Consider the following 26,157-nt stretch of genomic DNA (forward strand, 5'->3'; position numbering starts at 1 on the left):
CCTACTGACATAAATAATAGAGAGTAGCAGCATCTGGCTTTCAGTTATTGTAAGAATTACAAAGCAAAAATAATTATATGTTGAGCTTCTAAAACTGAGTTTGTACTCAAAAGAGAACAAAATTGGAGTGCGTTTTTGCATTTAAGAACTTCAAAGTTCACTTCACAGAAGGACTCCATGCAAGTACGTCATGATACTGTTTACACAGCAGGATCTGGAATTACTCTTGCTTTGTTTCTTTAAAGCAGGCAATATAAATCGAGGCTTAGGTCTTAGGTGCATGTCTGAGTCTGGTGGCTGGTCATGGCCCCCTCGATGAGGCGTTCAAGTAGACTCTGATGAAGATGTGTTCAGGGAACATGCAAAAGTACACGTGAGCATCCTTTAGCTCAGGGACTGTAATTCTTAGCTCATGGAGTTTTAATTCTGACTGTGGGTCATTGTCACTACTGGGCATGTGAATGGGTAATTTTAATAAATTATAGCCTCACTAGTTGCAGCTAAATAGGGATCAGATCTCTAAGGGAGAAACCAATAAGGCTATTGTTAATGGACTCAACTGTGTCCTCTCAAAATTCACATTTTGAAGCCCTTGCTTCCAGCAACTGAGAAAGTGATAGTATCTGAAGATAGGGCTTTAAAAGAGGTGATGGAGTTACAATGAGGCCATTAGAGTTGAAATGAGACCATTAGACCCTGGCCAACCTTCCTGGTGTCCTTATAAGAGAGGAAACTTGGACACACAGAGAGACACCAGGGATGTGTGTGCACAAGGGAAGACCTGACATGGACATGGTGAGATGGTGACCACCTGCAGGCCAAAGAGTGAGACCACAGGGAAAACCATACCTGCTGACACCTTGATCATGGACTTCTCCAGAATTGTGAGAAAATATATTTCTGTTGTTTAAGCATCCAATCTGTGATATTTTTGTTATGACAGTCCTACAAACTAATATAGCTATTGATAGAATTCCTTAGCCAGATCTGATTGAAATTCAAGTCTGAAATGTCTAATCTTTGGAAACAAGATCAATGAATTTGGAGGAATAACCGCTTTAATATTTTCTTCCAGGCCAACCACAAAGGTCCTCTCAAGATCCCCTTAATGAAATAAAAGATGTTCTGGACTAGGCCCCAAGGATTCTAGTTTTGAAGAAACATGCACAGCATTCCCAAAGTCAAATAATTTCTGCAGGGTGTACCATTTCTCACTGAAAGTCTTTAGAAGCCTACCAGCAAAGACATTCAAATGTACGTGAATTTTTTTTAAGGATGGACACAAAGGAGGAGGACTCCTTTATGCTCACCCTGAAGTCTCTATGAAATGAGGTTCAAGAACAGGACTCGTCCGTCTGGAGATTCCCTGTCTCTTTCCCCTTCATCAATAAGAACTGACTTTGGAAACAGAGGGATGTGACCTATTACAAGCACACCAGCTCTGCTCTCCTGGGCTTTCAACTGGAAGGTTCCCAGAACACATTCTTTTCCACTCTCCTTTCATCCCATCAGAAATGACACAGGAAAGGCATTGTCTGGTGGCCCCATTTTATGGTCCCTCCACTGGTGACAGGCATGTGCAAATAACTCTGTTCCCTGCCTGATTCAGCTAACTCTGACAAGGGAAGGCTAGGGAAGTTTCTAGCTGTCTCCTGCTCTGAACTTTTCTCCTAATTCTCGACTTAGCCTGAGCACAAGCTGCAGTATGACAGCGCAAGCAGTCATAGGATATGACTTGAATCATATCCTAAGACGGTGGCCTATTCCTTTGCATGAGTTTGCACAGGTTTTTCACCAACTGTTGGTGTTGGGTGCTTTGGGCACCATGTACCAGCATATCACTAGGAAATGCACAACCACCCAGAGCAAGAGGGGAAAGGGAGTGGGCACTGGCCTGCAGATGAACCCAGCAGGCTGAACCAGAGCTGTGCTGGGAAATAGCCCTCAGGCTTCCTCAAGGTCTCCCTGGCTGCCCACCATTTGGAGCCATAGTGAACTAATGTGATCCAGACTCCAAAAATAGTAGTCAGAGTATCTAAAATTGCCTTTCACCCTGGCCTGGCCAGTCCCCTGAGAATGTCAGCATTTCTAAAAGGTCCCATTCACCCAGAGTGCCTTGTGTCAGAATCCATTTAGGACCCAGGCAATGTTCAGTTCTCTTGGTTTCACTCACTTCTGCTCAGTCTCTCTTGACTGTGCAAAACTTGCACTGTTCCCCAAGCAGGAAATGCTCAAGATTTATACTTGCAGCTACCAAGTCAAAGGCCTTTAACCTGGCACATGTCTCGGAAGGGCAGAAAGGGCATCTGGGTGGCTCTCTATGATTAGCTGTGAATTAATGCCTGGGGAGGAAGAATCACCTGGGGAAGGCTGAGCCTCTGGTTTGCTGAGAATGCCAGAGGAAGTCATGTCCACAGCAATTTGTCCTTCTCTGACAAAATTCTTCTGAGGCCCCAGGGAATTTTATCATCACAAAGGCTTGTCACTCTAAGGCTATCTCAGTGCCTTTGCACTTCCTGTGCTCTATGTATGGAATGCCCTGACCACATCTTCCCTGCCTGACAACTGCCCTCACCATCTTCTGTGTACCTCGCTAAGGGCAGGGAAGTTGTGGTTTTCATGAAGTTTGTCTGCAATGGATATTTTTGAATGATCACCTTTCCCGGGTTATACTACAGGTCTAGAGATTAACACCCCTTTTCCCCCACCCACTGATCAACCATGATTTCATGTTTCCTTGCCCATGGGATGGGAGTGATGGAGTAAATATCACCCTCTCCTCAAAGACACTGATCTCTAATCTTCTAACGATCAAGTGGCCAGGACCTATAGCCACTGCATAGACTTTTTGCTTGAAATGCAGATTCAGTGTCTCTCAGCTTAAAGATCATATATTTTAGTTCCCACATTCCTGGCTGGACCCCTTATACTGACTCTTCTGTTGGCTTGACTTTGCCTCCCTAGTTGATGCCAGGGTAGTGCTCACCAGAGAAAGTACTCAAGGGGCATTGATGTGAAGACACATCAATCTACGCCTCAGTTTCTTATAAAATGGATTTCATCCTTTCTACCTCAGGATGGTTGAGAAGGTGAAATGGGTCATGTAGACTACTTGGCATGGAGTTGGTACTTTAGGGGGATAGCTTGCAGTATTTTCCTGTTTGGCACCTCATCCTCTTTCTTCTCCTAACAGCAGCATCTTCGTCATCTCTATTCTTAGGGTGGGGTGGGGGTTGGCCTGTAATGCAGTCCTGGTGCATCAGAACACTCCCTGGCCCTGGCCTGGTGATTAACTGAGGAGTGAACCTCTCACTCAGACTGGGCCTAGAACTTCAACCTGGCGATTTTTGTTGGCTCTATTTGGGTAAACCCTTACTGCTGGTGTTTCTAGAAAAATGGGATGTAAGATGGAAACTGCAAGTACCACAGTATGACAGAGCCAGGCAAACAGACAGATAGACAGACAGTTTCAGAACTTTTTAATTACCCCAAATGACTCCCTTACCCGAGACCCTGCCAACCACTCATCTGCTTTCAACTCAATGAATTTGTCCTGGGTATTTCATAGAGATGTGATCACACAATTCATGGCCTTTTGCGTCTGCCTTCTTTTATTTAGTATAATGTTTCCAAAATTCATCCATGTCATAGCATGCATAAGGACTTCATCCCCCCTTGACTGAATCATACTTCATTGCATGGACGTACCACATTTTATCTGTTATCAGTTGAAACATACGTGGGTCATTTCCACCTTTGGCCTATTGTGACTGGGGCCACTACCAACATTTCTGTACAAGTGTTTGTTTGATCACCTGTTTGCAGTTCTTGTAGGTAGATGCCTGGGAGTGACTCCCTGGGTCATAGGGCAATTGTTCCCCAGGAAGACTCTTCCACTTGCCATTTCCACTTCTCACTCTCATCCTGGGTCTGCTTGACTGACCACTTGAGAGGGTCCATCAGCTTTTCAGAAGAAAAATACTTCCTGATTGCTCTTTCCTGATGGCAATCCTTAAAAGGTATCCCTAGTTTTAATATTAACCCCCTGCTGCTCCAAGCTCTCTATTGTCTAGACTATTTCAGATCCACTCTTTAATTTGTTCCTCATGGCAATACTGTTATTGTGTTACTGTAGATACTGTTATGTGTGTTTTCGGAAAAGGAAACTGAGATTCAGTGGGGTGACGAGACTTGACAAGGTCACACAGCCCTGAGGGGCCCAGCTGATTCTAACTCCAAGCCCAGGGCCATTTTCTCCTTCCCAACCCCACCACCACAGTGGCCTTCTTTTTAAAAATAATTTTCTTTCTGAAACATATTCTCAGATCCAACATTGTTTAGAAACGCCCCTTGTTAGTGACTTGGCAGGACCCTGCCAACCCGAGATTTTTGCACTGACTTCTGCACACACTCTGCCAGTTGGCATCTCATCTATAATCAAAACTTTTTTTTTTCTGGGGATGATTCTGCCTGTACCCAGGAGATCAGCTTTTGCCTTTTCTGGGCCTTCTGAAACCTATACTAATGTTCCTTCTGATGTTGATTTGTAGCTAAATTGAGTGTGTTCCACAGATCAACATCAGTCTAGAAATTTCATGCCTATTCTTTTGTTTAACTCAAGTTCAACCCAAGAGCACCTCCTTCTCCTTCTCAGGAGGAAACTTTCTCTTGAAGTGGGGTGTCCCCAGACCTCTTTGGACCAGAAAAGAGGCACAGTGACCTTCAGCCTGGAATGGGACCCAGCCTGTACCTAGGAAGCTTCTGATCCACATATCCTAATTGCATATGGGACCATATGGGGGACTATAAAGAACATGGCAAGCAAAACATTTGCCATTCATCTAAAGCATACCATGTGCCTAAAACTTGAATTATATCTGATCCGGTCCCCCAATGACAGATAAGAAACTGAGGCTTAGTGTGATTCTGTCACTTCTCCAAAGTAACAGAGCTCATTGTTGCCAAAGCAGGATCAGAAACCAGCAAATCCCAGGCTGTGTGTACTCTGACCATTGTCTGCCTCCCAGAGAGAAACTTTTGGGACTGATCTCACCCACTTAGAGCCTGCGTGGTCACTCTGCAAGCTGCGTGAACTTTCTAGATGCCATGTGGGCCTCATATCCATTCACTCAGGAATGTCCTTGACTAGGCTAGGACAGGCTAGTAACCAGCTTTTCCCAATGTATCTCTGCAATCCTGGGGGATGTTGTTAGACCTCTGTTCTGGGGGATGTTGTTAGACCTCTGAAAATAAAGATTTCCTTGTTTCAAATACATTTGGAGATATCAGCCTGGCAGGTTTCTGTCCTGCATGGCTTCTCAGGCTTTAACGAAGCAGATATGCAGTATAAATCTTCCAGAGGCAGAGAGAGGATGGAATGTTCCCCAAAATGTTTTTTCAAGCAGATGTCAACGTGACCTCCTCAAAACTGGAGTCAGAGATGTGTGCAGGCCTGTCAGGTTAGTGGGTGTCCTGTGTGAGAAGCAGAGTAGTCGGGCACATGGATCATATCCTAGCCCTGCTGCATAGTAGCTATGTGACCTTGGGCAATGACTTCATCTCACAGTGGCCCACTTTCCTCATTTTTAGAATATAATATAGATAATATAATACACAAAAACTTCATAAACAATACTTGGCATATAGTCAGCACTCACTAAGTGTTAGCTGGCACTTTGAATCCCTCATGGGACTTGCTGAAGGGGATTTCCCCCATTCTGTCAGGAACAGCCACCTGCACCTGGCACTCCCACCCCCAGGCCAACAGCAGCTTCTCATTTGCTAAAACCTCTCAGAGAAGATGACCACAGTTCCCTAGGAATAGCCCTTCCTCTCTGAAATGGCTGGGAAATCTCCCTTCTATTCCTACTTCATTTGCTTTGCCTCAGAGACAGGTACATAAAAGTCAGAAAACAGATTCTAAATCCAACTTACTCATTTTCCAGTGGAATCTTCAATTTCTTTTCCTATAAGACAGAATGTAATGATCTTCTATTCTAGGAATATGGCACAGATACATGAGCGGTTGAAACACAGAACAGGCAGAGAGGCCTGGTGAGCAAAGTGGCAGGGAGAGAACAGCACCAATGACAAATAAGTGCCCTCCCCTTTGGGGGACATGGGAGAGGGTGACTATGACAAAGGGACTTGAGTAATGAATTAGAAAAAAATAACAAGAGCTGTGGCAACAGACTCAACATCTCAATGGTTTTGAATGTATCTCTTGCTGACCTAAGTTCAGTGCAAGTTGGAATGCCTGCTGTCATCTTGTTGCAAGCTGTTCTGGGGCAGTAAATCTTAGATAGAGCATTTATCTAGAACTAAGGTATATGAATGCCAAGACTTCCTGGGTGATCCTGGCCATCAAAACCCTTCTCTATGGGCCAATAGATGCTGCCCTCCCACTAATTGAAGAAGTGAAAGCTTGCGTGAAGGCATGTGCTTGCCTCTGAGTTAATTCCCCCACTCCTAAGTCTCCAATTGTTCACATTCCAGTTCCCTAATTTCTCCCCTCCTGGGAGTCCTTGGGCTCTGTAGGAGCTGTTGCTCACCTCACTAATTCTCCATCTGCAGCAGAGCTGGCTAGTGCTCCTGAATAGCCCTGTGCTCCTCTGCATTTGCCAGCCTCTCTTGCAGTTGTTTGAGATGTTGTGACTAGCTCTGGCCAATGGAAATTGGGTCACCTCTAGGTTGAGGCCCTGAAAGCCATACCCCTGCATGCGTCTCATCCCCTGCTGAGATGGCCCTGGAGGCCAAGTGCTTCCTGGCAAAGCTGGAAGAACTAACACAGAAGCAGGTGCACCCCTCCCCCACATCTCCTTCATGAATCGGGTAATTGAGATAACTTTGGCATACAAGGCCAATCAAGAATTCTTGGTCTTTATGTGGCAATTTAAGGCCATTTAAGGCTATGTATATCTTCCATATAGGACTTGATGTAATTTGGGATAAGTGTGAGCTGTGAGTCAGATGTCCCCATAGTACCAGGGACAGTGTGGTAGGCAGCTCGTCTCAGATGCTAATTCCTGTATGAATCACAGATTTGGATGCTAGGTCTGAGGCAGCACTCAAGAATCTGCATTTCTACTGAATGGTTTCACTAATAAGTGGAATATAGGAAAACATACAAAGGGTCAGGCAGAACCAAATTATTAACAAACCCAGCAAGTCTGTAGAATTGAGGCTAGCAAAGGGGAAGGGCATGGGCGAGGATGGAAAGTGGAGTGAGGAGGGGGCCTAATGGACTACAGGCATCTTGTGGTGGGTGTGGTGTTGCATGGTAACATACCCTGAAGAGGCGTGATCCTGTACCTCTCAATTGTATACAGTGTTGTAAACAAATGTTACCACAATAAAAAATAATAATAATAAAAGGTTGACTGAAAATTGAAAAAAATAAAGAATCTGCATTTCTAACAAGCTCCCAGATACTGACGCTACTGGCCCCTAAACAATAAGTAATAGGGAAAGGGTGGCTTATCCATTAAATACAATAAGAACAGTGCCTGGTGCTCATGGAAGAGTTTTAGTTTCTTTTAAAGTCAGAAGAAATAAAAGAATTTTTAGGTTAAAAATATTTTAATAGATAACCTTATATGTTTATCTTTACACTAAAGCATTAAAAAAAATTAAGGATGAAGGGGCTCATGAAGGCAAAATGCCTAGGACCCACAGAACTCCTGATGTGACCCTGAAAGCAGGGTAAGGGGCAATGGGAGGAGTTATGCTACCTAAAATGCCTCAAACTATGAAATTCAGATGATTTGTGAAAGCCTGCCCAGGTAACATGGCTCCCGGCTCCTCAGGAGGACTGCATGATACAGTTTGAGAAGGTGGCGTATAGGTAGATGATGATTAGCTCCTTGAACCACTTTCCTGGATCTTTTCAGATCTCCTCCACTTAGGTAAATCTGATGGGTTACCCAATGCCTCTTGGAGGCCCCAAATTCTGGTAACTCTGAGGCTCATCTCTTCCAAGGAACTGAAATCTGGTCTTCTTGTCCCTGTCCTTCCACCCCATGGAGCTGCAGAACTGGGAGCAGCTGGCCCTGTGGTATGAGGAAAGAGGGATTCATCTCTTAACGAAAAAGGCTGCTTTTGTTAGCAACAGGCACAAGACCTTGGTTTTTGATCTGAATAGCAAATGTCCAAAGCGTGAGTCAAACGCCTAGTTGACAAAAGGGAGAATGAATAAGCATTCCCTTCAGCAATAAATATTTTCTTGAAAACACAGCCGTCCATTTACTTTGGACCCAAAGCCAATTCTGATTGTCTCCAAAGGCGCTGCCTGGGCTTTTAGAGAATGAACAATAATAGCTGACTCTTTTAACACAACCCTCCTGTTACAGACACAGTCTGACACAATTACTGCTTTGGGATGGCCTGGTCATGTGACTAGGGAGATGAACCACTGGGCCTTGGAGGGCAATAGTTCTCAGATGAGGAAGAGTCCTCAGAAGGAAGAAGTGATTTGTTTAAGGACATAAAATTAGTTGGCATCAGAGCCAAGCTCAGAACCTGGGACCACTGCTTATATACTATCTTCATTTCAGCAACAAGGATGGATTTTGGGAAACTTGTGTTGTCTTCAATCCTGGAGGGGCTTATTCTTTCATTCACTCAATATCTACCAAGAACCTACTATGAACTGGCCATAGTGCTAGCTACCCTTAATACCTCTCTATAAGCCCATAATGAGCTAACTTATTTAAAAACTTACTGACCCACTCGGGAATAAGGTAAATACTGTGAATAATAACAGTGAATGAGGCTGCTTTCAACCCAGGCCTGCCCACTTGCATCTATGCAGCTGTCTCTTTTAATAAACCTATTCCTTTCTGGGGCAACACTTTCTGCTTGCTTGTATCTGTGCAAAGACCTTTCCTCTTTTATGGAATAAACCTGCCATTTGGGATATAAAAAAAAGAACTTGGAATGAGACAAATACTGGATTAAGACAAATACTGAGGCAAATTCCTATGTCAGTTCTAATAGTGCTAGTAAAGATTGGATGGTGTTGACTGTGGCAGTGAGCAGCTAAAGTGAAAAGCAAGAAAAATTATCTCCTAAGCTAGAATCTTATGTCATTGAAACCTTATCTTCTGCACAGTCTGAGCGTTCCAAGTCTAAGAGTCCACCTGTTGATGAATTGTAGGCACTTTGCACCAAGGGCAATGTAGTCTTGACTTTGCCACTTTGCACTGTATAATATTGAGTAAACTGATGAAACTCACAGTGCCTCAGTTTTCTCATCAATAAAGTAGAAATAAATATTATCTCTCTCACAGACTGTTGAAAAATATGAGATAAAATATGTAAAGCACTTAGCATAGTTTATCACTGGGTTTCAACAAATGATGACTGTTACAGTAATGAGAATGTCTACATGACTGTCACCCTTGTTATTGTCAAGTGAAACAAGTCCCTGGAGATTTCAGCCTTTCTCCCCCTCCAGGACTCAAAAGTCAGATTTTCTTCATCCACATGCCAAGGTAACTTTTGTGTTTTTTTGTAGGAATCATGATACAGCAACAACTTGCCAAGCATCTCTGCATCTAATGTGCCAGTTCCTTGAGCTCCATCACCACATTCATCTTACTCTGCAGGGAGCAGCTGGCCAGAGAGACATTCTACCTCTACCAGCATAAGGTACTGTGAACTGCAGTCCTATCTTGAGTGTTGGTGCATAGGGATAAAAGCGAGGAAATAATGTTATTCTCTGATATGCAACCGCACGAAAAATCCACAGACAAGGGAGGGACATTAGCCACATACGGATGTAACCCAAGAAATTATAAATGTGGAAGGAGTTGGGAGGCTTGGCTGGGATCTCCAGTTAAGACAGAAAGACAATTATAGGTTAGCTGGTGAGACATTCTTTAGAAGGACTTTGGCTTTTATCAATTTTCCCTTCTCTAGGAGGAAGCCCTATCTTCAAAGGATGGCTCCTCATAGTCACCATCCATAACATCATGTCACCACCCAACATCATGTACCCTGACCACGGCTGATTGATACTGACCCAGGCTAGGCCCATCAGGGTTTCTCTCCTGAGATCTTGGGCAGAAACTAGGAGCCACAGGCGCGGTCAAGCTAGAGACTATGCTGTAGAGTGAGGCAGTGGTCTTCAGAGTGGAGTATGCGTGCCCAGGGGATATGTAGGGTGATCCAGCAGAATACGAGAAGACAATGTTAAACTGTTACCTATTTTTACTCCTTAATATTAAATAAGTTTATTGACAGTGGTGTTTATTAGCCCCCATGTCAAAAGGTCACTCTCATGTCCAGTTTGTGAAGTGACCAGAGGAAACAGGGGCAATTTTTCAATGTTCAGGGACTAACATAACATCCTCATGTATTCATTTGCTTTCAGCAAAGTGTGACACAATTTGTATGCACCAACTAAGTGAATTACTGAAATATATTTATCTAATTTTAACCAAACTGACCATCATAAAATGGGTATATGGCTTAAAATGAGCCTACAAAATATGTGGCATGAAGATACTACTACTAAGTATACTCAAACAACTCCCCGCAAATTTTTTTTTTTACAAATTGCTGAATCAAATTGAAAATTTTATGACTTTACTTAACAATTCATTAAGTAAGGTGCCCTTTGTCCACATCAGGAATCTGGGTTAGTTATCTTCTGCCCTCCCTCCCATACTGCCCACCCATCTCCTGCCCTGCCCTGAGCTCCCAGTCACATCTACAGGTGTAGCCCTGGGAGCCATGCTTGCTGGTGGAGTTTGGCCAATGGGTCAGCAGGTGGTGGGAGCACAGAGGAATTGGGCATTTCCTTCCTGTTCTCTCCGTGCTTGAGCGCTCTATCTCTGGCAGTGGCTAGACCCCTCCATAACCACAGCTCTTCTTGATGGACCCTCTTATCTGGCTCCAGTTGTGACTGACTTCCCATCACACCATTCCCTTCTCCTGCCCCTCTGGCTGAGGTTGGTAATGGTTTCTTACTGTTGCTATTTTCAGGGTGCTTGGGCACCATCCATTGTGGTTCCCTCACCTCTGTAAATGGTCCCTTCATTAAAGTGTCTAGAGTCTTCTGACTCAGCTTTGCTTCTTTACTCAAAGACTGATTGGTACAGTAATTTATTTGGACATGGCAGTTATTAAAACTAGGAGTTATCCAAAGTGCTAAGATTTTAAAACATAATGAGGCATAATTAATCACATTTGCTCTTTAAAGTATACTCTTAGGGAAAGCAAGACAACCTGGTTGTATTGCTAAAAAAAATAAAGTGTGGTTTTCAAATATCACTTCATCTTTCTCAGGCTTTAAACATTTATATTTTTATGTATTTTATAAAACAACTGACATATTAATACAATAGCTCATGAATATGATTTAAAATAAATACACATAAATTGGCAGTACATACTAAAAATTATTTTGGACTGATGAGATGAACTATTGAAACATTTTTGCCATGAAGAAGACTCTGCTCTAGAGAGAAGGCTGACAAATTTCTGCTGCCAGTCCCTCCCTAGCACTTCCCTACAGATTGTCTTCCTGAGACCAAACTTTTCCATCTTTTTCTTTGATTTTCTGAACTTTCTCCCAACAAATTCCATCTTTCTACAATAGACAAAGGATACTCCAAAGAGAAATGTTCATTAAGGTTTCTTGGGAACAGAGACCTCTTCTGGGGTCTAGGGAAGCATCTGTTGTGGGCAGAAATGGTTATTGGACATATGACAACCTAGGTAAAATACCTTCAGAACTTTCCACCTTCTGAGCAAAATCTTTATCCTCTAGGAATTTTGGTCATTGAAAAGAGTTAACTCACACCACATACTAGCACATAGACATTCAGGATTATATAGTTCAGTCTCTTGTGAGTTTGATTATCATGAATCAGTCTTTATGTGAGTAGTCAACTCCAGACCACAGACCAGACTTAGGGATAAGTCTAGGATCCTAGAACATCCCTAAGCTGATGCTCCTTAGGGAGTCCACTTGGCATCCAGCCATCCAGTTTCCTCACAACATCCAGCCTCATCATCATCACCTTCTAACCTACATTAGGTACCAACTGGACCTATGCTGAGAAACAAGAAAACTGTATTAAGTAATAAACCCAGGAACATATTACATTCTTTCTTCCAGAAAACTAATACCCAAACAAGTTGAGAATGTCATGACAAGACAGCTCTTGGGCAAACCTGACCATTTGAAGCTGCAAAGTAAAGGAGTCCAATATGCTCAATGTTAACCTGTATTCCAATAATTATTATTATTTATTGAGCACTTATATCTATAGAACACATTAGATATAGCTACCCACTTCATCTTCATTGAACAATTCATTACCTATTTCATAGGTAAGGAAAGTAAGACAGGGTTAGATCATTTGCCCAACATCACACAGTAAATTGTGGAGCTGGGATTTGCATTAAGTTCATTTGATTTGAGGACACGGGATCCCAATCACTACTGCAGACTGCTTCTAAGCCAGACGTGGTGACCATGACAATACTTAAGAATGTCTAGGGCACAACCCTTGGTGAGTCATGGAGAGTAGCTCAGGACACACAATGCAGGACATAGCATTTCTTGTCAATAGAAAGCTCATAATTCTACATTTTCACATAATGAATGAAAACAAAACAGATGTGCAAAGTATAGCAGGCCTAGTAGAGCAGAAACCCCAGAATCCTTCCTCAAAGCTCAGGGCCTCTTCTCTGAGCAGCAATGCTGGGGCCTCCTGGGCTCAAAGCATAGGAGTAGCACCATAAATGGATGGAAAAGCCATCTTGTCTGGGTCATTGAAACTGCCCTCAAAGGCATTTTTGAATGAATGGGGAATGATGATTAAACCACTACACAGCTAAAATTATTCTGTAATTTACAACCATTGAAAAATCATGATTTGAATTACCTTTAGTGATAAGGACAAAATGATCATGATAGAAAGTTTACTTAAGAAAAGCAGAAAAGCAGACTCACAAAGATGGCCTTCTACAGGTAGAGTGGAGAATTAATTGTGGTACACCCAGACAGTGGAGTATTATTCAACACTAAAAAGAAATGAGCTATGAAGCCATGAAAAGACATAAGGAACCTTAAGAATCTATTACTAAGTGAAAGACGCCAATTTGAAAATGCTACATACTATTTGATTCCAATTATATGTTGTTCTGAAAAACACAAAACTCTAAGACAGTAAAAAAAAAAAAAGCTCATAAACAAAAAAATCAGCAATTGCTGAGGGCTGGGGTGGGGTGAAAGGTAGAGCTCAGATTTTTGGGACAGTGAAAATAAACAATAATGATTGATTTGTGTTATTATACATTTGTCCAGACCCATAGAATGTAGAACATCAAGAGTGAACCCTAAGGTAAACCACAGACTGTAGTTAATTATAATATGTTTCAATTCAGGTTCATCATTTATAACCAATGTCCCAAGGGGTATAGATAATGGAAGAAGCTATGCTTATGTGGATGCAAGGATTTGTGGGAAATCTCTTTCTGTTAAAAAATTATCTTTAAAAAATAAAAAAAAAGCAGGCCACAGTGCCATATAAACCTTCAGGTGCTTCTTTTATAAAATATTGAGAAACCTAAAGAAAGAAACATACCATAATATTAACAATATTATCTCTGAGTGACAGAATTCACTCATTTTATTTCTTTATTTTTGAATTTCTTATTTATACTCATCTCTATGTTCTCCAAGTAAGTTTAGCAAGGAATACACATTACTTTTTTTCACCAGAGGGAAAAAAATGAATAAAAATTATAAATAGAAAAATAAATACTAGGAAGAAAGTAGCCCTAGCTGACTAAGCCCAGTCTCTGCAAACTCTGTTTCACAACTATAGCTGACTGGGAGAGATGTTCTCTGACACCAGCTTTCTTCCTCCCTGGAGAAGCTCCTCACAGAGAAGGTAGAGCTTATTCAAGTCATGAGTTTGTGTCACCTCTGCATCCCATCCAGTGAGGCTGTCCCTGGCTCTCGCCTGAACTCAGGATCTGGCCTCTGAGGTTCATAGGGCCAACACAATATTCCCTTTCCCTCTTTTTCATTTTCCTATCATTTGCACTGTGACATTGGAATATTATCCCAGGACCCAGATTGCTAACTAAGGATAGGATGACATCTAAGGCAGGAAGTATCCCCTTTGGACCAAAGTGGCTGAGCTGGAACCCTATTCACCACCTGTGTGCCCTTGGGAGCTGTGTGCCCTTGGGCATGTGGCTTCTCCTCTGTCAGCTACAGCATCCTCAGTTCTATCACAAGGATTAAATTGTACAACAGTTTTATAACAGATCCTGGCCCCAGGTAGGGACTCAATGTCAATTTTCTCTCCTTACTTTTACATTTACTACATGAGAATTCAGTTTTCTCTCTCCCTCCCCTGACTCCAAGAGCACCCCAAAGCACAGGGGTAGCATCTGAGGGTTGCAAGAGCTCCCCTCCCCCATTCTTCTGGTCTTCTGCTCCTCCTTTGTCAGCAAACAGACTCTCTCTCTTGACAGCCAACAGAGAGGGCAGCTGGGTCGACCCAGTGGCTCCATGGACCACCACACAAGAGGTGGCAGGGTGGGGAGGGAGTCAATAATTTGAGACCTGACCTTGTACTCTTCCAGGTCAGACTAGAAAAATCTGATCACCAGGCACACATACATCACAAACTCACAGCTCTCTTTACCCAGAACACACTATAGGAGCATTATGTCCATTTCTTCATTAAGAAAACTCTTATTCCAATGCTCCCAGCATTATTACAGGACTTAGAGGAAAAGGCGGGAACTCCTTGGGAAGCTGACAAACCATATACATAGGTCAGCCTATCAGGAGAGGAATCCAGCTTCCTTCCTCAGACTCACAGAATCCCTCACTCAAGCTATAAGCCCACCCAGCCCCCTGGGAATCAGGTTCAAGTTACATGGCATTACACGGCCCTAACTATCCTCATCCAAGATACTAAATCCCTTGCTCTGCCACTAGATGACTGGTGACCTTGGACAAGTCATTTAACATTGACTGATCCTGTGTCCTCACCTATAAAACTGAGGTAGAGGTACATCACTCACAGCATTGCTGTAACGAGCATGCAGAATCACTCATGGAAAGCACATTGCTTCCCCCGTTGCCCTCAAAATGGTACCAATGGGAGATGAACAGAGTCTCTAGAGATGTGTGACCTCTCTGGGCTAAAATGTCTCCATCTACAAGATGAGGGTGATAATAACCCTGCTTTACAGGGTTGTGGGAATTGTGAGTTACTCTAGGGGTTGTGCTAAGAAAAGTATGTTCTATGCATAGGAAGAACTAAATCTATGATTCCGTTCTTCCTTCCAGAAAACATGTTTATGGCAGTCCTGGTCATATTTGCAGCAGGTAGCTGGGAGATCATACCTCCCAGACGATCTTAGAGAGTATGTATAACATCCCACTTACTCTCAAGCATAGAGAAAGGTACGTCAGCCAGGTACACAAAGAGCCACCTCCAACACACAACACACACATAAACACACACTCTGCTGATGCATGGGCTGAACAAACAGAATGAATATAACTTACTGAACATTAGATCAAAAGTCACAAAGCACTATTCAAGGCAGAAATGAACCCTCATACTCAAAATTCTTTTTTTTTTTTAAGATTTATTTATTTATTTATACAAGCACTGGGTACAGTCAGAAGCGCAGGAGGGTGAGAGAATTCACCAGAGCCAGAGCGGGGAGCAGAGCAGGCAGAAGGACCGAAGTACACTGCTGAGGGGAGCAGCGGGCGGCAGGAGAGGTCTGCGTGCCATGCGGGACCCTCCTCTGGTGGCCGGGGAGCAGCCGGGGATCGAACCGGCGCTGTAGAGTCTACGGGCAGCTTTGCAACCCAGCGCTTAACCGCTGCGCCACCAGGGAGGCCCTCTTACTCAAAATTCTATCAAGGTGCAGGAGCACTGGAGTTAGTCAGACAAATCTAGGTTCAAGTCTCAGTTCTGCTCTTCCTAAGTCATGTGGCCTTAGCAAGTCACTTAACCTGAGTTTCCTCCTATTAAAATGTTGGGGTGGCAGTGGCCTTGGGAGGAATGAACGCCACCTGTCTCACCAGCATGTCATTGCCTACTAGGAGGACAACCTAACTCTTAGCAGGTTCTGACTCCCTAGTGCTCCCAGCTTTACAGTCCTGGGAAGTTTTCTCTTTTTTTCTGCATCTGGGACAAACCCATGGGCTGCTTTATATCCGCCATCTCCTACCCCAGTATCCCCAAAAAGCTGCCTGAGGAATGTTAAGAGAATAGCAGCTGCCAGACTCCGGCAGGTTGGAGCGCTGCCTGGGGGTCCCAGACCCTCACTCTGTTTGTTCAAACTGCAGCGCATCACTAGGCCTTTACCACTGTTTACTAGGCAGGGGGGAGCAGGACAGCTGAGCCACTCTCTGGCCGTGGCTTCCTTTGAAGAAAGTCACCCCGAGGGTCACTTACTCTAGGAATCGCTTTGACACACACTTCCTGGAGGTGAGCAGGACTCAGGGCACAGTCAGGGCACAAGCACCCCCTCTAAGGAGGGGCACAGAGTGGCAGGTGGGAGATCTGGAGACACGAGCCTATAACCAGAGCACAGGACAGTAGCGGCAGGGGCAGAAGCAGGGTCAGGGTCAAAGCTAGAGATAGGGTTGGGCCAGCCGGGTCCTAGGTGGACAAGGTGGAGTGGCACTGGGGGGTAGGGGATGGGGAGAGTAGCAAGAGGCACAAGTGAGATAGAGCTGAGAAAGCAGTCGAGGTGTGGGGGAGAGCCCTGCCTAGCTGGCTTGCATAATCTAGGGATCCTCTATTACCCTAAAGGGGCCCACAGGATATCTGGGCGTGGGAATCTAGAGTTACAACCCACATTTGCACCCTAACCTGTGCACAATTTCCAACAGCAAGCAAAAGTTAAGTTAGGTCTCTCAATATTTACTTCTTATTTTAAAATTATGACTTTAAAAAGCAACAATGAAATACTCAGCTGAAATTGCCACTCAACAAAGCCCACACCCCTGGAAAGTTAAAGTCGAGCACCCCCATCCCAGACCCTGTACCTTTAAGGAGGAGAAGGGTTCCCTCTGCTTCCCGGCTGGAAAAGCAGGTTATTCTTGGATATAAGGATGACTTACCTAAAACTGAGTTATTCCCCCTTCCTCTGCTGGCCAGCCTCTCTTCACTCTGGGGAGCTTTTACCATTTAAGGTCAATGTTACATCTGGCTCTGGAGCTCCAAGCTGAGAAGCCTCTGGCTGCTGAGCCTCAGCCGCCCGCCTCCTCTGAGAGGGGCTGGGACTTAGAGCCCAGAGCTCCTCCGGGAGCCCCTTCTGGCCTGGCTCAGGGGGCTAACGGCAGGGGAATCTGACTAGGCTGGCCCCAGGGCTCAGGGCAGACTGGGTCTGAGAGGCAGCAATTGACCCTGGGCCCCTCCCATGGGCACCAACACAGCAGATTGCAGTGCCCATGGGCAGCTCATGCTACTGCGCACTATCCTGGCCAAACAGGGACCCAGGGAACTTGGCAGGTCCTCCTCCCAGCCTGGACGCTCCAGTAAGCATGTGAGCCAGGACCAGACCCTGGCCCAGTGCCAGGAGAAACTAGGAACATTTCCTGTCCCAGGGATTTGGGGGCGGGGGCTACTCCCACCTTAAACCCTTGGGATCCCCAGAGAGAATAGCCTGGGAGATTGAGCTAATCCCAGACCTGGCAGCAATCCCAGGGGCCTCAATCCCTACTCTTCTGCTCGACAGGCAGTGGTCTTCGCATCGAGGAGCTTTGGGCCTCTCATCTAAAGTGGGAATAGATTCTAGATTCTAGATTTTCTAGATTTCTAGAATCTAGAAAACCTAAATAAGGGACCAGGAAAAAGAATAACTATAAGAAAGAAAAAAATCAAAATCAACAAACAACTATGAACCAGAGACACACTATGGGGGGTGAGGGGCAGGGAAAGGAGGGATTGAGGTCAAAATAAGGGGGTTGCAATTGTATGGGGAATATAAAAATAAAATTAAAAAAATTTTTTAATTCACCAAAAAATAAATAAATAAATAAAGTGGGAAATAACAGTGAAACACCTAACTCATAGGGTGGTTGGGAGGATTAGATGAGAAACTATCGAAGAGATTAGCACAGTACCAGCATCTCTGACATGCTGACCAACATGAATTAGCTTCCTGTCCCTGCCCAGACATGGATGAAAAGGGCTGCCTCTTTCCTCGAAATCCACATCCTGTCCTAACTGGCCCTTCACCCACCTTGTGTACAATGCCACCTAGAGCCAGGGTCATTGCACTTCAGTAACATGGGCAAGTAACATGGGGGCTCCAGCTCTCTTCTGGCGTTAGAGGCAGCACAGAGAAACCCTAGATAGGGGTGTCAGTCATGTACCCAGTCATGGTACTTTCTCCACTGAACCTGGGCCTCCATCCCAGCCTCTTCTACAGGCATCAAGACCTGAACTGTCTCTCCTCCCTGGTTGTTAGGAGATTGCTGACCACAGTGCAGATAACACTGTCTGCTATATCCGTAAATAATTGCATTGCTATAGATGAGGCTGTCTTGAGTTCTAGTCAGGTTTTTTCTTAGGTGTCTCTACCATCTGCTGCATCTAGGCTCCCACCAGCAAAGTCACATGGTGCTAATACTGTGTTATAGGTATAGGAACTAAAAGGAATTCATGAAACTCTTAGCACTAACACAACTTCATTGTTCATTAGAATCTCCAAATATGACTCTCCTTGGACCCCTGTTTCACAAATTCTGATTCCATGGATCCACAGTGGAAACTAGGAATCATTATTTTAATGCAGATTTTCAGGTGATTCTTTTGCAGATGGTCCAAGGACTCCACTTTGGGGAATGCTACTCCAAAGGTTGATCTCGTGAATCTAGCAGCAGTTACTATAGAAACAACTGGAAACTTAGGTCAACATGGAACCTAAGGCTCTGTGTGTGTATATGTCTGTATGTGTGTGAATGCATGCTTGCACAAACCACATATTAAGAATCTGCTCTATTTGAAGCACTGTATTATATACTCTACGTAAAAGTCTATGTGTGTGTGTATGTATGAATATCTGTCTATCTATCTATCTATCTATCTATCTATCTATCTATCTATCTATACTTAGTGTCCTAGGAAATCAAATTATTATATTTTTCCTTCATAAAAGAAAACTGAAGCTTGAAGAAGTAGAACAATTTTCCTGATATTTCATGGCTGGTAAGTGGTAGAGCTAAGACGTGAATTTAGGTGGTTTCCTCTGTACTACACAACCACACATTCAGCCAGAGTTTCTTAAAATGGAGTTTCTGCATGGCCTGGGAGTGAGGGTTCCTGAGCCAACTGAAAGGTAGCAAAATACCATATAGTTTATGTTTTTTCTTGGATACAGATCCGTAAACTGACAAAGGGTCACCAAATTTGAAATCATTGCACTAACACAAGCATTTTATCAAACACATTGGCAGAGGTGTGAAATGCAATAGCTCTATAGAAGACCACTTAGTATTATCTCAACAGTGAGGCTTATATCCTTTGTTCCAAATTGATTTCTAGGAATTAGTTCTACAAACACACTCTCTTGTGTGGGAGAAATGAGCAAGATTATACATGGTAGCTTTGTCTATAAAAGTAAAAATGTTGGAAACAATGTAATTGTCCACCAATTGGGGACCATAAAAATGATAGGGTACAGCTATAACAAAGGATGAAAAGCCCTTGGTACACTAATATGAAAAACCTCTAAGACCTATGGTTCAGTGGGAAAAGTGTGTATCTATATACACACATTATGTGGAGAAATATTATATATATAAAATGTAAGATAGATACATACAAATACACATGTAGTCATTTATACACACTCATAAGTGTATATGTGTTTGTGTAACTATATCACTAAAATTAGCACAAGAAACACATAACATTAATAGTAGTTGCCTATGCGGAGGAGGTCTAAGTGGCTGGGGTAAAGATTATCATTGCTTACCTTATTTATACATTTAAAGCATGTATTTACAATCAAAAATAATAATGAAACAAAAGCATTGCTGTGAACAGGGATTTGACCAATTTATCTTCTAGCACTGTTTCTCCCAAGTGTCTGAGTCTTGGCATGGGCCTGGCTAAAGGTTATTTTTTAAATTTTTGGAATAATTACAGACACAGAGGAAGTTACAAAAATAGGACAGAGTCTCATGTACCCTTTACCCAGCTTCCCCTAACGGTGACATCAGATAAGACTGTTGTACACTGTCAACACCAGAAGGTTGGCGTTGGTACATTACTATTAGCTCGAGTACAGATCTTTTTTTTTTTAATTAATTAATTAATTATTTATTTATACAAGCACTGAGTACAGTCAGAAGCGCGGGAGGGTGAGAGAATTCACCAGAGCCAGAGCGGAGAGCAGAGCAGGCAGAAGGACTGAAGTACACTGCTGAGGGGAGCAGCAGGTGGCAGGAGAGGTCTGCGCACCATGCGGGACCCTCCTCCGGTGGCCGGGGAGCAGCCGGGGATGGAACCCGCGCTGCAGAGTCTGCGGGCAGCTTCACAACCCAGCGCTCAACCGCTGTGCCACCAGGGAGGCCCTCGAGTACAGATATTATTCTAAATGTTATTTTTAAGATCTAGCCTTCTCACCACTATTTATTCATTTAAAAGTGTTTACTGAGCATATTTAGTATGCCACTCACAGTGTTAGGTGATGGGAAATTGTAAGGACACCTCAAATCCACCCCTGACCTCATGGCCTGGAGACTAGAGGAGGTATCCCCCTTACTCAAATGAGAACAGAGTCACTGGGACCCAGGATCCAGTAAGGCACAAGGAGTGCTGACCACAGCTCTAAAAAAGGAGCTGTGTCCCTTGCTGTCTTGGTCATGGAGCTTCACAGCTTGCCTGAAAGCTGACTTTGAATCCTTAAAAGAGCATGAACAATTACATGAGCTATATTTATCTCGTTCGTGGAGCCACACAGGGATTTGGCCTTTCTCTACCAAAATCTTCAGTTCATCACTCATTCCCATCAGAAACAATCATGTGTCCTGAGCACAAAAGCAGTGGGCCTCCGAAGGCAACCACACGCTGCTTGGGGAGGCTCTCTCAACAGGCCATTTGACTCAAGACCAGGCAAGAAGTTGAAAAGCCCCAGGCCAAAAGCATGTTCTGGGACCAAAGGAAGTCAAGTGAGAAGAAGCAGCTCCTGCCAAGAAAACTGCCAGTGCAGGGACTGACTGCCGTAGTAATCGCACTGGAAGTTTGACCTCCCTGCCCTTTTCATACTTAGTGACTTGGTGCTATGCCCAGTACTTGTGCGATGCCCAGACACTGAATAAGTAAGTAAACATATATGAGGTCAAGCCAGCAGGAAGTGCATTCAGGTGACAACAACAGATGTCACTCCCTGAACAGAGGGCCACCGTGCAGCCGCTGTGCATGTAAGATCTCATTCAGTCCTTGCCAATTCCGTGGAGGTGGGGCTTCTCGCCCCACAGGTGCAGTGAAGGCACTGAGATTTTTTTAAAGCCCCTCCCCAACAGGGAATATTAGTACAGCAATACTGGAAACTCTCTGCCCCAGGTAAACCTCGCCAGTAAACCGGCTCACCTGTGTACTCAGAGCCAACCAAAGGCTCCGCTACTGCCTCATTCTTACCTGGGCAGCAGAGGACAACCAAGTATATAAAGGGAACCTAGATGAAGGAAAGAATAACAAGGCAGAAAATCAAAGCATAGTTCTACCACAGAGTCTTTGTACTTGCCCTTCCCTCTTCTAGAATGTTCTTCCCCCAGATGACTGCATGGCTCACTCATCACTTTCTATTTCCTATTCAAATGTCACCTTCCCTGTGAAACTTTCTCTTCTCACTCTATTTAAAGAGCAAACCCAAGCCCCACCAAGGCAGCCACTTTCTTTTTTTTTCTGTTTTACATTTCATCACAGCACCCATCACATCTGACAAGTTTCATATTTTAATTTATTAATTTATTGTCTCTCTTCCCCATACCTTCCCCCAAATGAGCTCCATGAGGTTAAGGAGTTTCATCTATTTTGTTCCTCACTCTTTACCCAATACCTGGAATAGTGCGTGGACATGGTCGGCCTGTAATCATTATAGACTGAGAGAATTTATAAGTGAACAGAAAACTTCAGTAATTGGGAAGGAAAACATGACAATGGGGGAAAACAGAGATAATCCAGGGAACAGAAGATGTTTTAAATAATTATTTAAAAATAATTCTAACTAGCATCAACAGAAAGATCCAAAAAATCAAACAAAAATAGAATATTGTAAAAAAAAAAAAAAAAGAATTAGAGAACAAGAAAGGAAATTATGATTTAGACCATGGAGGACACACAAAAGATAACAAAAAGCTCTGGTATGGGGCTTTGGGGTAACAGGTTACATATAAAGTAATGAAAACTAGTATGAGTTAGCTCCTGCCTCACATAGTATAAAGTCCAGGGATAAAGTTTACTCAAATACACAAATTACTTAAACTGTTTAGAGTCACAACAATATCCATCTGAAGGGATATTTAAAGGGGTTCCCTCTGGCAGCAGAACTTGGGGTGTGGGAGAACAAATATTTTAATTATGAGACTTTTCCTTCTATTCATTCTTTTAAAAACCTATGTGGAGGAATTACTCTGATTTGAAATTATTTTTAAAATAAAAAAATGTAAAATTGAAGTTCTTAGGTGTTCTTTCTACTATAAGTAGGTCCTAGCGTAGCTGGGGGAAGAAAGGAGTGTGGCCTCCTTACTTTGCTTTAGGCCAGCTCTGGCAGAAACAAATACTAGAAAAATTGTCATCAACTCTCTACTCTCTGTCTCAAGAACAGAACTGGCCCATCTGTTTGAAGGACGTGTATTGTGCACACACCTTGTGCCCGGGGGCCTCTGCTAGGCAACGAGTTTATAGAGGAGATTAAAACATGACCTCTGACCTTCAGGAACTTAAAGTCTCAGACTCTAGAAAGTAAGTGTCATTTATGATACAAGGTGTGTGAAAGCAGTTTACGAACTGTCTGTTGGTATGCTTAGACGACGAATTATTAGTAAAACTAGTCTATGCATCAGTACCATGGGTAGACTGGGGTAGGGTCATTGAACTTGAACCAAATGCTGCAGGCATTCCGAGGAAGAAGTGGACATTAAGGAAGCTTTGCTTTCTAGAGGAGTTGCATTTGAGGCTGTCACAAGTCCAAACATCAGGTTTCAAGAGGTGGAGAGCAGGTGGGGCTTGGGGAAGTGGTGGTATTCCCAAAGGAAGACTTGGTGCAGGTCAAGTGTGACAGTGGGGAAATACTCAGGGATACAGTGGCCGGAGTTCTGTCAGGGGGCTGGGGTGGGTACATCAGACTGCGCAGGAAGCTTGTACCCCAGAACTTCCGTCCATGTAGACTTACCTCCCTAGGAGGTTTCTAAGCAGGGGCAAGGTATGATAAGATCTGGGCTTTGGGAACATTGTTCTAGGACAGGGAAACTAACCAGGGGACTTTTGCTAAACCTCCTGGAAAGACAGTGGGCTTTCCAGCCAGAAAGACTCTAAGAAACGGTGGGAGAAATTAGTTAATCTCTTCAGTGCCATTTACCTCTTCTTCAAAATGTGTAACACTGGGGATTGTCTTCAAAATACTTACATGTTTGATCTCAAGCACTGGCCAGTTAGAATGGATGCAAGTGGCTGTCCTGCTGGAGAGCTAGGTCTTGTGGTCCTTGTAACACCAATCATCATGCCTCAGCTGTCAGATCATGAAGGCCAGGAAATCCTAGGGGAGAGGCCCAGCCACTGGGGAGATGGGGGAATATTCAAGGGTCTCAGGGCAGCAGTATTTACAACTGACAGGGAAGCACCTCATTATTTTAACAATGCATGGCCAGATTAGGGTGATTGGTCAGAATATAATCTGGGTGCTCTGAAACACCCAATGAAGATGTGACTCTTAAGAGAGGAAGATGTCAAGGATTACCACACTGAGCAACTGGGTACATAATGGGGTCATTTATTGAGATGAGAAAGTGAGCTTGGGGGACAGGAGTAATAGACTCAAGAGTTTAGTGTTGGATACAGGGGGGAACAGATGACTGTGAAACATCCCAGTGGAGATGACATGTGGACAGATGAACAAGTGAAGCTCTGTGGAGAAGGAATAACAGCAGACAGACTCAATAAACTTCTGACCTGGCAGCATGTGGAAAAGGAAAGGAGAGATTAGATGACCCAGAGTTTTCACTCCTGAACAGATAGAATGTTAACAAATGTCAGAGACAAACCAGGAACAGGAGTGCACTGGCTAAGGAAGAGGTGAGCTTAATTGGAGATACTCAGGTGGAGATGCCCAGAATAGCTAGACACAGGGTTGCAAGTGTTGCTGCTTAACAGCGGACCAGACTGGTATAGATTTCAGAAATACGGACTACAAAAGCCAACCAGTCTTGTAACCCAGTCTGTTTCGAGGTACTTATCTTGACTATCTAGAAGAACTTTAAATCACAGGTCTTTGTAAACTGATAAAGGTTAAGAGTGTAGAGAAAAAAAAAAGAGAGAGCAAAGGAAGGAACTTCAGAGAGAGAACATATCTAAAGGCTTGGAAAGAGGAGAAGGGGAAAACCCATGAAGAAGAGCAAAAGATGAGGAACAACAAAGAACAGTCAGGGAGCTAACATCAGGACATTGAAGAGAGGAGGGAGTGGCAGGCGTGAGCAGTGGCCAACAGCATTCAAAGGTAGTTAGAACTATTAAACTTAGGCTTAAGACCACAGAGGTCAACCTGCCTTATAGCCCACCCTGCCGAGAGGTATCTGCTATGGACAGAGTTTAACCTTCTTAGAGTTCTGTAACTGAGGATTTGATAAAAGTCAAGGACCATATCCATACAATTTGATGTGTGCTTTCATGAGATTCACACACCCAGGACCTCTGCCTAAGAGTCTTTTCTCTATAACATCATGCTATTGATGATTCACCTCTTACTTGAGTGCCTCAATGGACAGAGAACTCATTACTTTCTTGGCAGCCCATTCCAACAACCAAAAGCTCTATGCAAATCCCCCTCCTTCAATTTTCCTTGTGCTCTGGGGAGAACCGCAGAACCCATCTTGCTCAGGTTCTGGCAGTACTGTCTTCAAATATCTGAAGACAGTGGCGATAGCACGCCTTGTTTGTTTAGCCCTCACCCCATGCTGGCCTCTCTCTCCCCTGAACAGCATACACTCTGCCTAAGGCCCTCTAACTATGTGATACCCAGAGCAGCATAGGGGACTGCTAGTGTCATCCAACAGCAGCCTCTTTATAAGCCAGGGCATTCTGATTTCCTTTGGCCAGGACACTGGACCTCTTTGAATTCAACCTATGATGTATGTTGGCTCTTGAAATGACCATATCATTACTTGGCTCATCGACAGCCGATGGTCCACTGAGACTCCCAGATCTTTATCACAGAAACGAGCTATCCCTACTTTGCCCTCCCTTAAACTGACATGAGTAATACTGTAGCCTCTGTCTGTTCTTCAAACACAGGATTTCTGTGCTGGTGCCTTGACACAACAGATTGTTTACCTCACCAAAGAAATAGTCAAACCTTTCTCAGATTCTCCCTTCTGGCTTTACATAGTTTTTATTTTGGATGAAAAGGGAAAGAGATGCAAAGCAGAAAAGGATTTTTGAGGTTTACAAGTTGACATTCCATTACTAAATTAATGCTAACAAAAGCTCGATTTCACTAATCCTGAGAGGAACTTGATCTGGACTTGCTGGTTCGATGCCTGTACCACAAGGCTGCTTCCACAGCCCAGAGTTGTGTGTTTTTCCTTTTTAAAAGACTTTGAAGTTGCAAAGAGCATATATCACTTTTAAAGAGTGAACCCAAAAGAAATTTTAAGTAACTTTGTTCAAGTGAAGGCTAACTGAATTAAGCAGGGTAGTTTCCTTGTATAATAATACAAGAAGAAGTAGGGGGATACATTTTTTTTCCCCTTCATCTCCCCAATGTGTAACACTGGGCTGTGCCAGGGTTTGGTTCCCAGACCTAGATTCTTTTCTATCTACACTCACTCCCAAGAGGATTTTGTCCAAACTTAGGATTTTAAATGCCATCTATCCTCTGAAGACTCTCAAATGTTTATGTCCAATCTGGACCTCGCCTCCAAAATCCAAC

The 26,157-nt window shown here is 43.6% G+C and overlaps 1 protein-coding gene across 2 annotated transcripts in view; it reads right to left on the minus strand.

The window, feature by feature from the left end:
* Positions 1–17,505, minus strand: part of IRAG1 (inositol 1,4,5-triphosphate receptor associated 1) — a 104,861-nt gene extending 87,356 nt beyond the window's left edge. The window contains exon 1 of one of the 2 annotated variants that reach the window (XM_037522663.2): positions 17,123–17,505. The gene's annotated coding sequence lies outside the window, so the exon portion shown is untranslated. Of the gene's footprint in view, positions 1–17,047 lie in introns of both variants that reach the window. The other variant, XM_037522662.2, reaches the window with a different exon arrangement.
* Between the last annotated feature and the right edge of the window lie 8,652 nt (positions 17,506–26,157).

The sequence above is a fragment of the Talpa occidentalis genome, unplaced genomic scaffold, assembly GCF_014898055.3.
Source record: "Talpa occidentalis isolate TD23 unplaced genomic scaffold, MPIMG_talOcc4v2.1 talOcc4.3, whole genome shotgun sequence".
Taxonomy (NCBI): domain Eukaryota; kingdom Metazoa; phylum Chordata; class Mammalia; order Eulipotyphla; family Talpidae; genus Talpa; species Talpa occidentalis.